Genomic DNA, 16,746 nt, shown 5'->3' on the forward strand with positions numbered 1-16,746 from the left:
CCCCCACTCTGGAATTATAGATAAGCTCACTAAACTAGGTATAAATCCCTATGTCACAAGATGGGTTGCCAACTGGCTCACGCACAGAACCCACACTGTGAAAGTAGAGGATTCAAAATCCGACATCAGACCAGTGACAAGTGGAGTACCACAGGGTTCAGTCCTGGGTCCGCTCCTGTTTGGTATCTACTTCTCTGAAGTGCAGGCCAACACAGAAGGTCATTGGCTAACAAAGTTTGCAGATGACTGGAAACTAGGAGCCATAATCGAAACTCCTAACGATGTGGACAAACTACAAAAGGGCCTCACTGAGACAGATACCTGGTGTCAAAGCCATTGCCTGATGCTCAATGCCAGAAAGTGTATTGTCATCCCCTTTGGTATAAACTCTGTACCCATGAACTACCACATAGCTGGTTGTCTACTTAATGCCGAAAATGTGATGAGACCTTGGGACACAGGTGGACAGTAGTCTCTCCTTTGATAATCACATCGCCACAGTGGTCAGGAAATCCTTCTACGTGGCTCATCTCATCACAAAAGGATTCTCATCCAGAAAAAAAGAGGTCATTGTTCCCCTCTACTCATCACTCATTAGACCCATTATAGAGTACAACACCCCTTTTGGTATGTACCTCACAAGACATCTACAACAGCTGTAAAGACCACAGAAATACCTCACAAAGAGGATTACTGGCCTCAAACAGATGCCCTATGCAGACCGTCTCAAACAACTACAGCTTTACTCCATCGCATATTACCTACTCAGGGGTGATCTCTGCCTAACATACAAAGCTATGTCAAACCCAGAGCTGTTGGACATGGTCCACTTAAAGAAATCCCAATCCCTCCGAGCTACATGCTCTAGGGACCTAAACCTTGTCACCACAATAAACAGAACATGCTGGAGGGATAGATTCCTGTCCCAGAGACTTCCCATTCTCTGGAACAGACTACCTATCTATGTCAAACAGAACTCCTCATTAGCACTCTTCAAGAAAAATCTTGGTGATTGGATGGGAAATGGGAAATTCACCCCGGGGATCACTTCTGTGGCTCTGCTCGACAGGGGCACAGGAAAATAATTTTCTTGTGTGGCGAAAGCCAGGGTACATTTTTTGGCTAGGCTTGTATGGGCCCTCGGGCTGATAGCCTAGTACCTACCTATGAAACTATATATATATATATATATATATATATATATATATATATATATATATGTATAATGATATACTCCTCTTTACTACCTCTTTACTACCCCTCTTGTTCACACCCCTCTTGTTCACACCATACCTCCTTAGCTTGTATGAAAACCAGTTTCTTATGGGATTTCAGGTCCCAAAAGGCCATACTATCACCCCAGCTGTAAATCCTTCCACCTTCAACCATACTTACAGTACCAGATCCTATCCAACATCTTGTTCAGTCTATCAACATCTCAACCCCAGGCACATTAGCTCTAGATCCAAACACTACCACAAACTAATAAACAAATTCCTGAAGTTCATCACCAAGTATAGACTCAACCTAATACTTGGTGGTGATATTCACCCCAACCCTGGCCCACTCACTTCAGATACACATACCCCCTCTACTTGTAATCTAAGCTACAAACCTACAATTAATAGGCCAACTAACTCTCTCCTAGTCTGTCATCTCAATATTAGAAGCATTAATAACAAGGTACATCAATTGCATGCACTTCTGGATGTCCACTCCCCTGAGATTCTCTGATTATCTGAAACCTGGTTAAAACCTAACACTAAAGACAATGAAGTGTTACTACCTGGGTACAACATACACAGGCTGGATCGTGCTTCAAGGAAGGAGGGTGGGGTAGCTGTACTCTATAAATCTGAGTTGAATGTCACCATAGATGTAATACAACCTCCTCAGATTAATAACTCTGAGATTCTTGCCACCAAATTGCAACTTAATAAAAATAAATGCATTAATATCATCTGTATGTACATTCCCCCAGGTAACAATATATCTACATTTGAAGATATCCTGCACTGGTTATCATGTCACTACCCCCAAGAAACCCTACTACTTGGAGACTTTAACATAGACTGGGGCACCTGTTCCTTAGAATCCCCAACCACCCATATTAACCTGCATGCATTTACATAAATCATATCCACCCCTACCAGGATTGGTAAACCCAACCAAAAAGAAAGTATACTTGACTGGGTACTCATAAACAGTCACCCCCAACTGTACACCTCTGGTACCCTCCTTAATGGCCTAAGCGATCACCTTCTCACATATGTAATTAAGCATAAAACCATTAATTCCCAACAACCCTTACTCAGAAAGGTTAGAAACAATAAAAACTTTGACCCTGCCAAATTCCAACAAGAACTAAACTCATGTAATTGGTCTATTCTAAAACACCTCCCCTTAGAGGAAGAAATAACATACTTTAACAACAAATTCCTTGAGATCCTTGATTTGCATGCACCTGTTCGTTCAAAGAGAACCAAGGCAAAAACTGCACCATGGCTTTCTATAGAGTCTAAACTCAAAATTACCCTTAGAAACAAAGCATGGGCTTTATGGCGTTCTTCTAAAGACCCTCAAGATCACATTAAATACAGGCAATCCAGGAACGAAACCAAAAATCAATTTTACAAGACAAAAAACAATACTACTGTAATTTACAGACAGTAAATCAAAATAACCCTCAGAAGTTTTGGGCAGGTTTAAATAATCTACTACATCCTGGACAAACTTCAACCCCAATCCCTGCTGCTACTATTGATAAAACCCTGAAGATGTTTCTGATAGTTTTAACCAATTTTTACTGAGACAATTCAAGCCCTAGATAGCCAACTACCTCCTAGCTCCCTGGTCCTGAAAGTAGCACCCCTAGAAACCTACTTGCATTCAGCTTCCAACCAGTCGCCACTTCACTTATCTGTACCTTGATCAAAAAATTAAAACCCACTACACTTTCTGCTGATCAACTCCTGCAGTACCTACAAAAATCAGCTGATGCTATTGCTTACCCGTCTCAATACTAATCAATCGAACCATAGTAGAAGCTAAAATTCCCACCATCTGGAAAATATCCTATATAATCCCACTTCACAAAGGAGGCAGCTCTACTGAATTCTCCAATTATAGGCCAATAGCTATACTCTCTCCACTTGCAAAGATTATGGAAAAATGTATTCATAGACAACTCATGCACCACCTAATCCAAAATCGCCTTATGGCAGACACTCAGCATGGCTTCTGTCCTCATCACAGCACTACTTCAGCCCTCCTAGCCTTTACTAACACCATAAACCATAATCGCAACAATAATTATATAGCCTCAGCCCTCTTTTTGGATCTTTCCAAGGCATTCAATATGGTTGATCACCAACTTTTAATCCACACCCTGCAAACATTCTTTCTAGATACTGGAGCCCTCCAATGGTTTCAATCCTACCTGAATGGTCAACAGCAGGCTGTCCTCTGGCAGAAGAAACTCTCTAACCTTCTACCTAACACCCTCGGAGTACCACAAGGCTCTATACTAGGGCCCTTGCTGTTCTCCATCTTCATTAACGACCTTTATACTGTCATCCCAAAAGTCAGCTGTATCCAATATGCTGATGACTCTACTCTGATTTGCTCAGCCACATCTCCAGTAGAGTTATGGTCAGCTACCCAGACCACCTTTAATACAATAGAAAACTGGCTTTCTGAACATCTTCTGATCCTAAATCCCAAAAAAACTAAAATGCTGTTATTTTCACCAACACGTAGGTCTACCGCTTTCACCTTTACCATAAAATCAAATGATGGCACAATAATCTCCCCTGACCCATCTACAAAACTATTAGGTGTCATCATAAACAATAATCTCAAATTTGACCTACATGTTAACCAAACTATCAAAACCATCAATAAAAAACTAGGGTCACTTTACAGAATAAAAGCCTTTCTAACCCCTCCAGCTAAAATTGCCATAGCTCGCTCTCACCTTCTTTCAACCCTTCTGTATGCATCCCCTCTACTCTCGAATTTGAACAAGACTGTCCTTAACAAACTCTCAGTTTGGTACAACCACATTGCCAGGTTTGCCACTGGGCTGCCTTTTAGGACACATCATTGCATCAATCTAAATCAGCTTGGTTGGCTTGAACTACCTAGCCTAATCCAGTATAACCAACAGATTATGGCCTATAAAATCCTCTATAATCCGGACAATACTCCTGCACTTAAAAATATTATCACCCCCATAACAATCCTAGACCGCTTCGATCCTCTAACAAACTACTAATTCAGACTAGCAAAATTAATAACACAGCCGGAGATTCTCTCTTTGCAAACTCTGTAAGTAGATCCTGGAACTCTCTTCCAGCTGATATTACCTTACTTTCCACCTTAGGTCAATTTAAAACTAGACTCAAACAACATTTGTCACTTAACTGGCTATGTCAATGTATCAAGCTTGGCTAACTCGAATGTGTAAAAATCTGTTAACCAGTTTACTGTGTAATTTAATTTAATCCTGACTTGTGCTCAGGACTAACTGTAACCTGTGGAACTTGTTTAACTTGCTTACTTATGTAATCTCTGTAAATAGTCTGTTTGTAATATGTAATGCTGGTATTATGTAATGCTGTATCTGCTTACCCTTGGAGCTTTTCTGCCCTGGCCTCCGCTGAAAATGGACATGCATCCAGTCGGACTATCCCGGTCAACAAATGTAAAATAAAATAAAATAAAAATAAAATGTGTGTGTGTGTGTGTGTGTGTGTGTGTGTGTGTGTGTGTGTGTGTGTGTGTGTGTGTGTGTGTGTGTGTATAGACAAACACACACACACACACACACACACACGCAGCACATGAATATCAGTTCATATTCAGGTGTTAGATTTGAATGTTTGAATTAAAAGTTACATTTATGACCTTCTAGCATCTGTTCATGAGCTCCACTGTTCATCTCATCACATTCTTCACTCCATGCACCAGTGCTGTATCCTTCTTATATTTTAGCTAAGGACTGTGGGCACGTTAGCATACTGTATTTATCTAAGGGGTGAGTTTTTACACTGTTTATAGGGTTATTGTCGTTCTTAAATTCCTTCTCCTCTATCTTCCATAAACTGCCATCACCAGTTCTGAGATTCAGTAGCTGATTACCATAGCCAGTAAGTGCCCCTTTCAACATGGTCATTGTAGCACATTCCCTGCACTCTCCTGTGCTTTTTGTGTGACCTGTGTTTGTTACTGGGCTGTTATCAACATTTTTTATAAATTAAGAGATATATGTTTTCCACCTTTAGTTCAGTGTGCAGCATGTTGGTTGAATGTCTGTGCCTGCACTGTCCGGTGCTTCTTTAAACATTTTAGAGTCATGTTGTTTTTGTATCCCTTCCCTCAACAGTTTATTAACTTGCTAACTTTCCTTTTGACTGGCTGTCCTTATTTTATTGTACCTTCTATGTTCTCCTATCCAGCCTCGGCTTGCTGTTTGCATTCTGTGACTTTGCTCATCTATTACCAGTGTTTACAGCTGTTGGTTTGCCATTCCCTCATTGTCCTTCTTTGTTCCTTCTCCTCCATTGTTCTGATTGGTCAGACCTGCTCGTCTGAGTTCACAGCTCTTGCAGTGAATCATTGATGAAATTCTGCTTGGCAGGGAAAAAGAAAGAAAGAAGGACAGAAAATGAGCATGTGTTTTTTTGTAATTGGTTTCTTTCATCTATTCATTATTTTCGGCTTTTCCTTCATGTCTGCTTCTCAAATGGCCTTGAATCCTTCAGTTTAAGGAAGGAGTTACTAGAAATCTTTGGGCTCCCTTTGACCTGTACAGGCAAGGAGGCAAGTGCTGTTGTGGATTACATTACACGTGAGCTCTACCTTTGTTCTTGTGCACTGGGAGCAATCTGTATGGACTGGAATCCTTTGAGTTTCTGTTTATCTGACCTTCTTTTTCATGGGGTCAGCTCGCGGTTGCAGCCTTGCTAAACTAAATATTTAATATATTCGTGCCTTTCTTTTTGGTGTGTTTCTTTGGCTGTTTGTTGTATGGGGCTAACTATTTTATATTTTTCCCTTGTGATTCCTTTGTGTGGGATTATAAGACAATTTTGCCCAGTCCATCCTGTTTTTATTGCTTAGTTTCATAGCTTGTTTATTCAGCTGTTCTTGCCATTTGTACCAGTTATACCTCCTGTTTCTGCTGTCACTTCTATTGTTTCCCCTGGCTGAATTTTGCCTTCTCTCTTCTGATTTTGCGACTATCCTTTCTTTGTACTTAGTCCTGATGGCTTTATATTACCATTCCCTGTTTTTCCTGGTCTTGTGATCTTGCCATTTTCTGCCCTCTGTCCTGTGTTTTGTGTGTCCTTCAGGTACAGTATTTTTTTGGATTTTGCCAGTCCTCCAGCTTCCCTTTGTTAATCTGTTGATTGTTGTGCTTCTGCTGCCAGCTTCCCTTTTTGGTCATAATCTGGGATCAACTTATTTTGGTGATCCACTTGATTATCTGTGGCATCTTCCATTTTTTTTCTTTTTTTTATTGGGGGTAATGTGTGACCTCTTCTACTGATGCATTGGAGGTTTTACTTTTGTCTGTGGCATTGTTTACGTCCATCTCCTGTGCTCCGGGGTCTTGTGCTTTTCGTAGCTCTCTGTCCATCTTCAGAAGATACCAGGCCTCTTTCAGGGTTTTTAGAACGGCTTAATGTTCCTGCAATATTTATCAGTAACTTTGCTGTGAATTGGAGTTTGGAGCTTATTCCGCTTCTTTTCAGATCTTATCTTATTACGTTGTATTCTTGTCTCTGTTGATGCAGTTTTGCTGAAACGGCAATTATTCTGATGTCCTTACCATCTGGGTTCTTTAACTTTGTTGTTCTAGCATTCATGAGGATCTATTCCTTTGTTGTGTAAGAATGCAGCTTGCACAGCGCATCTTGGTTGGGCCCCAGATCCTTGGATTGAGTTACTAAAAATGGTTGATCAAACAAAACCCAGCATAAACTAAGCACAGCAACACCAATTAGTGACAACACTGCTGGGAATCATCGGGAAATAACACATACCAGACCCATTACACATGAGCAATCTTCAAACACAAATAGAAATATACTAGTGATTGGAAACTCCAGTTAGGCACAAAGACTTTGCACTCATAAAGCTGGATAAAAACATCAGTGACAGTGAGCGTAGTCTCTTAGAAGCAGGATTGATGATGATGATGCTATTAGGGTCTTTAGGGCTCTTAAACCAGACAGATATAAATACAGCATAGCAGTGTCCCATTTTGCCGTAAACAAACTGATGTGCAAAACCCTGGGGTTATGGAGAGAGACTTGGCAGAGATGTCCGTGCAGTCACAAATGCTGGAAAGATGCTAGTACTTACTAACTGAAGTTCTTCTATCACCAAAAATGATGCTGCAGTATAAAGAAAAGATGATGGGCTTCAACGATTGGCTAAACATCTGGTGTCATTGTAGGAAGAACCAGTATGTATCAGTCTGTGATAAGATGTTTGGCAGCCTTTATTGTTGCACCAAGGACTGTTTGCAACTTTCATTCCAAGGTTTATGCACGCTGGTGAAAGCTTTTGCAACCCTCATTGTGCCTTTTTAACAAGGCCCAGCTAATAAACCTCCCAACCTGACTTCTAAAACAAATCAATGACTGCACAATATCAAGATGGCTTTACTTAATGCTGAAAGTCTAAACAAGAAAATTCTGGATTTGGTGTCCCTCTTGCTTTTGGAGCTCATTCATGTATGTGTTGTTAGTGAAACCTGGTTTAAATATCCAGAGCACTCCCTCAATACCTGGATTTTGTACTTATCACTCATTTAGACCTGATGGAAACTGCAATGGCATATCCATATTTGTTAGAGACCACATTACCTTGAGACAGATAACTACAGGACCTCAAGTGGCACGTATAAAAATTTAAATTATGCTAAATAAGATCAGCTGCCAGATCATAGCATGCTACATAACCATTTCCATGTCTCCATAAAAATCACACAGCATTGCCAAATATTCTGAATGAACTCCCATTAAGTAGGAATGTTGTTATCCTAGGTGATTTTAACTACCCATTGGTTAACTGTGGGATGCATGCCACCAACGTAGGATATGAACAAACATTTTTAGATTTTATGAATTAAACTCACTGGATTAGATTGTTAATGGACCTACTAGAGAAAAGAATAGATATGACTTGGTCTTAAAAAACTTAGCATCTGTATGCATCAACCCCAATGTACCTTCTTTACTGGTCAAGTCAGACCACAAACTAGTATCTTTCTACATCAGAATCTCAAAACCAGAAGTCTGAATAGAGAGATAAGAAAACCAGAAAGAAAAACAAAATAATTCATCCTCAGGTCTTGATGAGTACCTTCATGACCTGGACCCTGTTTTTACAAAATCTTACCAAAATGACACTGATATATAGAGTGTATTTTATATAGCATATATCATGGACAGAAGTAGGTTAGAAAAAGAAAGACAGCTGAGTGCACAAATCCCAGGATACAAAAGTGCCCGATCCTGTTATGCAGACTGGTAAAAGACTGGAAATAATAACAGTGTAGAATCCTTAAGACACAGAAACATCCCTACAATGGGGTTAGGCCAGGCTTAGGGGGAGGATGCCCCCCCCCCCATTGTAGAAGTAGTAGTCTACAAAAAGCACAAAAGCTGACAGGCCAAAAAAGAGTCATAAAGATGATAGCGTGGACTGCTGATGATAAGGAAGAAATTATGTATTGTTACTGTTATGCAAAAAGTTCAGAATTTCCAGATAAAAGATATTCAAAAGGATTAAGAGAGACATTAGAGGGAAGAAAAACACAAGAAAAACTGTCAAAAGTTTGAAATGCAAATGTGTGCTCATTAATACAACTGATCCAAGAAAACATTATATAGACCGCAAAACTTTGAGCCATTTGGAAAAAGAAGCGACAGAGGAAGTTCAAAAATAAAAATAACAACATTTAGAAAATTTTGAAAGGTATAAAAGATAAACCTTGTCATGGAAAGGGAGATCTGATATGGTGCAAGATTTATGCAAAGGAAAAAGCCAAACTAATCAATACAAAAAAGCAGCTCCAAAGATATTTGAAGAGAAATGCAGGCAAAGCTACCCACATGCAGAAAATTTCACAATTCAACAAGATAAGATCACAAAGGGGGGAATGTAGAACAGAAGGTTAGTAAAGTAGAAGTTAAACAAGTAGAAGCTGAAGTTACGGAATACCTGCAAGTAAAGCATTTAGTGTAGAAAGTGTAACATAGATTATGTCACAGCATGATGGAACAATGAGTCCTCAAAGTAAACAGAAACAGGTGGAGCGGGAGACATCTGAAGAAGAAATATGGACATAGAAAAGGAGAAGAGATTTAATATGGTGCAATATTTGTGCAAAGGAGAAAGCAAAGCTAATTGATACAAAAAATCAGCATCAGGGATATTTGGAGAGAAATACAGGCAAAGGCATCCAGATATGGGCATTTTTACAACAGAAAAAAAAAAAATAAGAAAACAAAGAGGGAAAGTAGAAAAGAGGATTAGAAATGGAAAAGTTAAAGAAATAAAAAATGAAAGTATGGATTACCCACAGAGTGAGGTATTTAGTGTACAGCATCCAACCCTGGTAACGTCACAGCATGATGGAATAACGAGTCCCTAAATTAAGGAGAAACAGGTGGAATGGGAAGCATCTGATTACTTGCAACTGGAGGATACTCTCGAGCCTTCCGTAGGAAGCTTGTACAAAAGGTCAGTTGGAGTTGCACAGCAAGGGAAAGACCAGGAAACTCTGGCAACTGTGATGCAGTCAATGTGGTAGAGTGTTAAGCCAGTGAGTTCCAATATGAAAGAGCGATGGATGGTGCAGGATGCAGCTGAAGAGATAGTGTCACAGGAGGATGTTCTGGAACTTTCTGTAGAATAGCCAGAGGAAACAGAAAACAAAGAATGTGCCCTCGGTTTAGAGGAAAATTATCTGAGGGAAGAAATGCCTGATTTAATAGAGATGGATAGACATATTAAGATCAATGACAGAAACAAATTACAGAAAGTCAATAAGACCCAAAATGTTAGAAGTCTGATAAAACAAATGAACACAATAATCAAGATTATTAACTGGAATTCATGTGATATAACAGAAGTAAATAGGATATATTATTGTGCATGTAAATTAATAACAGTTAAAGTCTTACCGTAAAAACACAGAGCAATAAGCAAAATGAAGGGAAGAAATCAAATGCCATCAAGGAAGCATCAAGCAGAGAAAACTATAAACCAATTAAGTTAAAAAGTGTCACTGTTAGAAGAGTATAAAAGAGAGAACAAATAAAAAAAAATGCACAGAAAGAAGTCATGAAAGCAAAATGTAATATCAGAAAAGAAAAGGATATATAATAAACTATTGCAAATAATAAACTAAAGATATTAGCACATGCAGAAAAAACTTAGAAGATATCCAGATAAATATAAAGAAAAAGTACAAAATTAGCAAATCATTGATAAACCAAAAAGTTTTATAGAGAATTGGGGAAGAAAGCAAAAGGAATAGAAGCAACACCAAAAAAAAAATTAAGAAGAAATACACAGATTTTGGAGAAGTATCTATGAAAACCTTATGGAAAATGACAAAGATGCTGAATTGATAAAGTAAAAGAAATAGTAAGAAGTTAACATTTACAGGATATAAAATGGGATGAAGTAACAGCTAATGAAATTAAAACAAACTTAAGAAAACCTCCTAATTAGAAAATCCAAGACCCAGATGCAGTACCTAATTTCTGGCTAAAAGTATTAGCATCTTTACATGACGATTTAACCCTGAGTATGAACTACTTATATGCACATCTGAAACAGACACTAACCTAGTTAACAACAGGAAAACTGATACGCCACCTTAAGTTAACCTGCAAGCTATCCTAAAAACTATAGCCCAGTAACTTGCCTTCTGAGGATGTATAAACTGTATACTGGAATTGATGCAGGCAGAGATTATAGTCATTTAGAAGAAAATTCACTCATGGTAATAAAACAAAAAGGTAACAAAAGAAAGTCAGATGGAGCAAAGGCTCATTTGTTGTTAAAAAAATCATTATTGGAAATTGTAAAAAGGGGAAGAATCTATGTAAGGCACAGAGATTACAAAAAAGTAATTTAAGAATATCTCACATTCATGGATAAAGGAATGCTTACAAAGATATAAGATATATCCTATATTGATCATTTATATTACAGTGATCATGAAACATTGACAAATCACTTTGCAGCCAAGGCATGGTAAGACCAAATTATTATCCAGGGGATAAAAATTCAAAGGGGATATTTGAGGGTGATTATCATCATTGCTCTTTTGTCTTGCCATTAACCCATTAAACTTTCTAGTTAACAGATTAGGTCATGGTTACAATTTGGCTCCTAGAAAACAACACAGTGGAAAGACTCCTCACCTTCTTTCTGTGGATGATTTCAAACTGTATAGTTCATCAGCTAAGGAGCTGAAAGCACATCTGCAAGTGGGCAGAAATTTCTTAGATGATATTAGAATGTCATTTCATTATTTGGTCTTGATAAATGTGTGAAAGCAACATTTAAAACAGGAAAACTGCAGTACTAAGAAAATATCAGTCTGGAAATGGAATATGATATAAAGGAACTTGAGCAGGAGAGAGTGTATAAATATTTGGGAATTTATGAAGGATCAACAATAAAGCATGAACAAATGTCAGCAAAACTTGCTAACAAATACTTCATAAGACTAAAACTAATATTGAAAACAGCCCTGATATCTAGGAATAAAGTCCAATCTATAATCCAATTTGCTCTTCCTGTTTTAACTTTTAGTTTTGGTATGAATGACTGGTCCCAAAAGGTACTGAAGCAGTTGGACAGGAAATCAAGAAAAATGCTTCACACCTATCAGATGATATTTAAAAATCAACATTTACCAAGATTATGTATTCCTCATTCTGAAGGTGGTAATGAGCTCCTCTAAAGTGGTTACATGTATAGAGCTGTAGTCATAGGACTGCATACATATTTGTTGATCTCACCAGATCCAAACACAGTGAATGTTTTGAAACTGGTTCTCCAGCTACTTATCTTGCAGGCAGCAATCAGTAAAATGTCTCTCTTCCTCTTCTCCATTCATACCTGTCCCAACTGGAGTTCCCCAGGGCTCCATCATGGGTCCCGTCCTCTTCAATGTCTTTACCAATGACCTCCACACATCTTGTAAACTATCGTCCCTCATCCGATATGCTGACGATTCTACCCTCATCTCCATCTCTGACAACAGCTATGGGCTTCATACTCTTACCCAACAGACCTTCCTATCTACTGAAGAGTGGCTATCTAGTAACCTACTCATCTTCAACCCTAAATAGACCAAACTCTTACTATTTCTTCCCCATTCTCTCTCACACCACAAATCCACCTTTACTATCACTACCTCAAATAACACTACTATCAAACCTGAAGCTCACACAAAACTCCTAGGGGTCATCATCGATGATGAACTGAAATTCAATGTGCAATAACTACAAAGTATAAAAAAGACTCACCAGAAACTGGGTCTTCTATATTGTAACAAAAAATTTCTAATTCCCAATGCTGGACTCTCCCTTGCTAAAGCTTTTCTCCTCCCCTCCCTTATTTATGCTGCCCCAATATTCACCCACATTCAAACTACGACCTTAAACAAACTCCAACAAACTTACCATAAGGTAGCTAAATTTGTCACAGACTCTCCGTATAATGCACAGCACTGCCTATCCCTCAATTCTCTCCACTGGCTTGAATTCCCCCATTAGTTGCTGTTAACTCAACTTCAAATGCTACACTCCTTTCTCCACAAACCTTCATCCTGCCCTACTCTTTCTTCTCTTATCTTAATCTGTCCTCCTTCTTGTACTCTTTGCACCTCTAATCAACTACTATTACAAACCTACCAACCCCAAAAAAACAATAGGCAAACACCTTTACAAATTCTCCATTTCCCAAGCCTGGAACAAACTTCCTAGGAACATATGTTCCATTCTTCACCCATCCCACTTTAAAGAAAAACTCAAGACTCACCTACTAAACTCCAAATCTGTCCTTGCCAAGCCCCAACCTAATAACTTTCCTCATCTCCTCATTTATCTACCCCCCCACACAACTAATATGTCCAATTGTAGTGACTTTTCAAATCTCTGATACTTGCTCTGATGAATTAAACCATTATTGTAAATATGTAATTACACTGCTACTCTGTAAAATACTATAGGTACACTGCTTTTTTTGCATCTCTTGCTTTAGGTTTAACTTGTCTGTGTTTAACAGTTTATTATATCTATTTGTCACAGTATATTAATTTTTTTTAGTAACTACATTTCTTTTTGTAAACTGTGTGTTCAAAAGAGCTTTTAAGTAATTGTCTACTTTTATGTTAACTGCTGTACTTAGTGGAGCGTTTCTCCTCGGGTCTCCACTGAAAATGGGTCACAGGCCCAGCTGGACCAACCCAGTTAACAAATGTCAATAAATAAATAAATAAAATAAATAAAGATATCAGGGGCCTAAAACATCTGAACTACAAAGAAGGCTTTATCTCTCTATTCACTTCCATATATACTCCTAAGCAGTGACATGTGTCTTGCTTATAGGGCTATAGGAGATCCAGCAATCAAAGAGGTCTTATACCTCTATAAAAAAAAAACATCCAGCTAACTCTGGGGCTGCAGATCTAAATCTATCCTAACAAATGAATGAGACAAAGAGGAGGGTTACATTTTTCAAACAGCACCTACCTGCTTGAGGCCAACCCCTATCCCATGATGCTCTAGGCCACATCCCCAGATGTTGTTTGCAAGCAAGATTTAGACCAACCCAATAAAGGGAAATTATCCCACAAAAAATACTTCCACTCATACCTCTCAGCCAATATAGATCGGTAATTAATGTACTCATCAATGGCTGTTATAGTTCATTATATAAAAAGTGTAGGTGTTCTACAAAACATGGGGGATTTCAGTAAGTAAATAATTAAAATACTTTTATAATTACACAGGATTATTGAGGTAAGAGGTGGAGAGGTATATTCTGATTTCACCTCCATTCCGCTTATTTCTATTTGTTGACTTTATGTCCTACCCTCTGCCTGCTTCCCTTTTTCTTCTCTGTCCTATACTCCCATTTCCAACCTTTAATCTTGTCAAAAAATAAACAGACCACACACATGCTCTGCTCATATGCTGTATGACAGTTGGCAGACAGCAATGGTGTTACTTATACATAATCACAGGAAAATAAGAATTATGTACTTACCATAACGTTCCATGTTTTTTGTCCATCTCGCCTATATTCTTGTAGGTTGGGTTCGGAGCCGATCTCGGCTCTGACTTGGCCGTATACTAAAGCTTGAGAGCTTCCACTGGCTTGAGGCTAACCCCTATCCCATGATGCCCTAGGCCACATCCCCAGATCTTGTTTGCAAGCAAGATTTAGACCAACCCAATCAGTATACCAGAAAAAAAAAAAAAAAAAAAAAATATATATATATATATATATATTTATATATATATATATATATATATAAGTATATACGGGTCTATATCACATCATCAAATGCTGAAAACAGCGAATGATGATTGATTGACCCCATTTCACTGAAAGCTGAAAATATCGACTGCTCAGAACAGCGATTTCTTTCCGAGGGAAAGAAACCACTGTTCCAACAAAAAAAAAAAGGAAACAGTTAAAACACATACACACCTACCTAAACCCTACTTCTAACCTAAAATAAAAAAGTAAACAGTTTAAAACATATAACCCCCCCAAAAAAGTAAACATATATACACTTAACTAAACCCTACTTCTAACTCTAAGGTGTACGCTAAATATATTACTAGATATGCACTTACCTTAACCCACACCCTAACCCTAAGGTCAGTAACTATTGCACATTTACGTTCGGGAGCCATACCGGATAAGGGAATTTCTGAGACCACACTCCGAGACCGCACTACAGTGCAAAACACGGCAAACTAATGAAGCGACCAAATGACTTCTTTCCCAGGGAAAGAATTCGCTGAAAAGCCGCTTCGCTGTTTTGCCTGTTCGCTGTTTACAGTTCGGTGAAAATGCATTCAATAGAATGCATTTTCGATAATGTGATAGGGACTCGTATATACAGATGTTTGGCAGGAAACCAAAAGGAAAAACAGAGACTCCAAATCATCACAACTATGTACCCAAGTAAAGAGTTGTCCACCAGTTCCTCCAGGAACACAGGATGGGGGCAGGAGGGTGGGACGCAAGAATATAGGCGAGATGGACAGCAAACATGGAATGTTATGGTAAGTACATAATTTTTTAATGTTATGCTGTCCTGTCTCACCGTAATTCTTGCAGGTTGGGACAGCGTCCCTAGCACCTTTATCCCTGGGTGGCTCAGGAAAAATACTCTTCAATACAGTAAATCCTAAGGAAGACCTGTTCTGGGAGGCCACATCCACTTTGTAATGAGTGATGAAGGTATGAGGTCTCACCCATGTGGCAGCTGCACAAATAGAATCAATAGGAAGCCTGGCCTGAAAAGCAGAGGACGTTGAGACTGATCTCGTGGAATGTCCTCTTATCTTCCCTGGTAGTAGTTGATTATTCTTACTGTAAGAGAAGGAAATGCAATCCGTAAGCCACCTTGAAAAGGTAATTTAGAAACTGGCAGTCCTTTCTTTTTATCAGAAAAGGACACAAAAAGTTGGTCGGATTTCCTGAGGTCCTTTGTCCTATGCATGTAAAAATGTAACTGCCTATGTACATCCAACTGATGCAGTTTATAGTCTGCCTTGTCACTGTAGTTCAGAAAAAATACCGGCAATTCAAATGATTAGTTTATATCATTCTCTGAACAGACTTTTGGGAGAAATGAGGGATTAGTTCTCAAGGATACCCTATCCTTGTGAAAAATGATATAAGGGGTACGAACAGAAAGCGCTTGTAGTTCCGATACCCTCCTGACAGAGGTTATGGCTACTAAAAAGAGAGTCTTCCATGAAAAATACTTCAAATCACAAGATGATGCGGGCTCAAGGGGTGGTAAAATCAGCAAGGTTAGAATGAGATACAGATCCCAAGGAACTGGGGGTTCTCTGATTGAGGGTCTGAGAAGAAAGGTACCTTTGAGGAAAACTTTGCACAGTCAATGAGACATAATAGGAACTCCCATTTATCCAGTATGGAAATTAGAAATGGCTGCCAACTGAACTCTGATGGTAGTTGCTGCAGCTCCTTCATCAAAAAGTTTAGAACGAAATTTCAGAATTGCAGTAATAGGAGCTGTAAAAGGTTCTATGTTCTGTCCCGCAGCCCAGCATGAAAATCTTTTCCACTTACTGGAATACAGTCTCCTCGTGGACGGTTTGTGGGAAGAGGCAAGAATATGACTCACTGTAGGGAAAAGAGAGTAACACCTGGCTAAGCGTGGAATTGGAGCAGCCATGTTGTCAACTTGAGGGTTCAGATAGATGGATGGAACTCCCCCGAAGAGTGGGTCAAGAGGTCTGGAATTGGATCTAGAATCCAAGGTTCCCTCGGCAGATGGGTCCAAAGAAACAGGAACCAAACTTGCTGAGGTCAGTAAGGATCAATGAGGATCGTAGTGCTTTTCAACCAGCTGGCTTTCTGTAGTACTTTGTGAATTAGAGGAAAAGGGGGAAAGGCATAGAGAAGTCCTGGGGCCAATCGTGAACCAGTGCATCC

Source organism: Protopterus annectens, chromosome 1.part1 (genome assembly GCF_019279795.1).
Source record: "Protopterus annectens isolate FY-2018-M chromosome 1.part1, PAN1.0, whole genome shotgun sequence".
In the NCBI taxonomy this organism is placed as follows: domain Eukaryota; kingdom Metazoa; phylum Chordata; order Ceratodontiformes; family Protopteridae; genus Protopterus; species Protopterus annectens.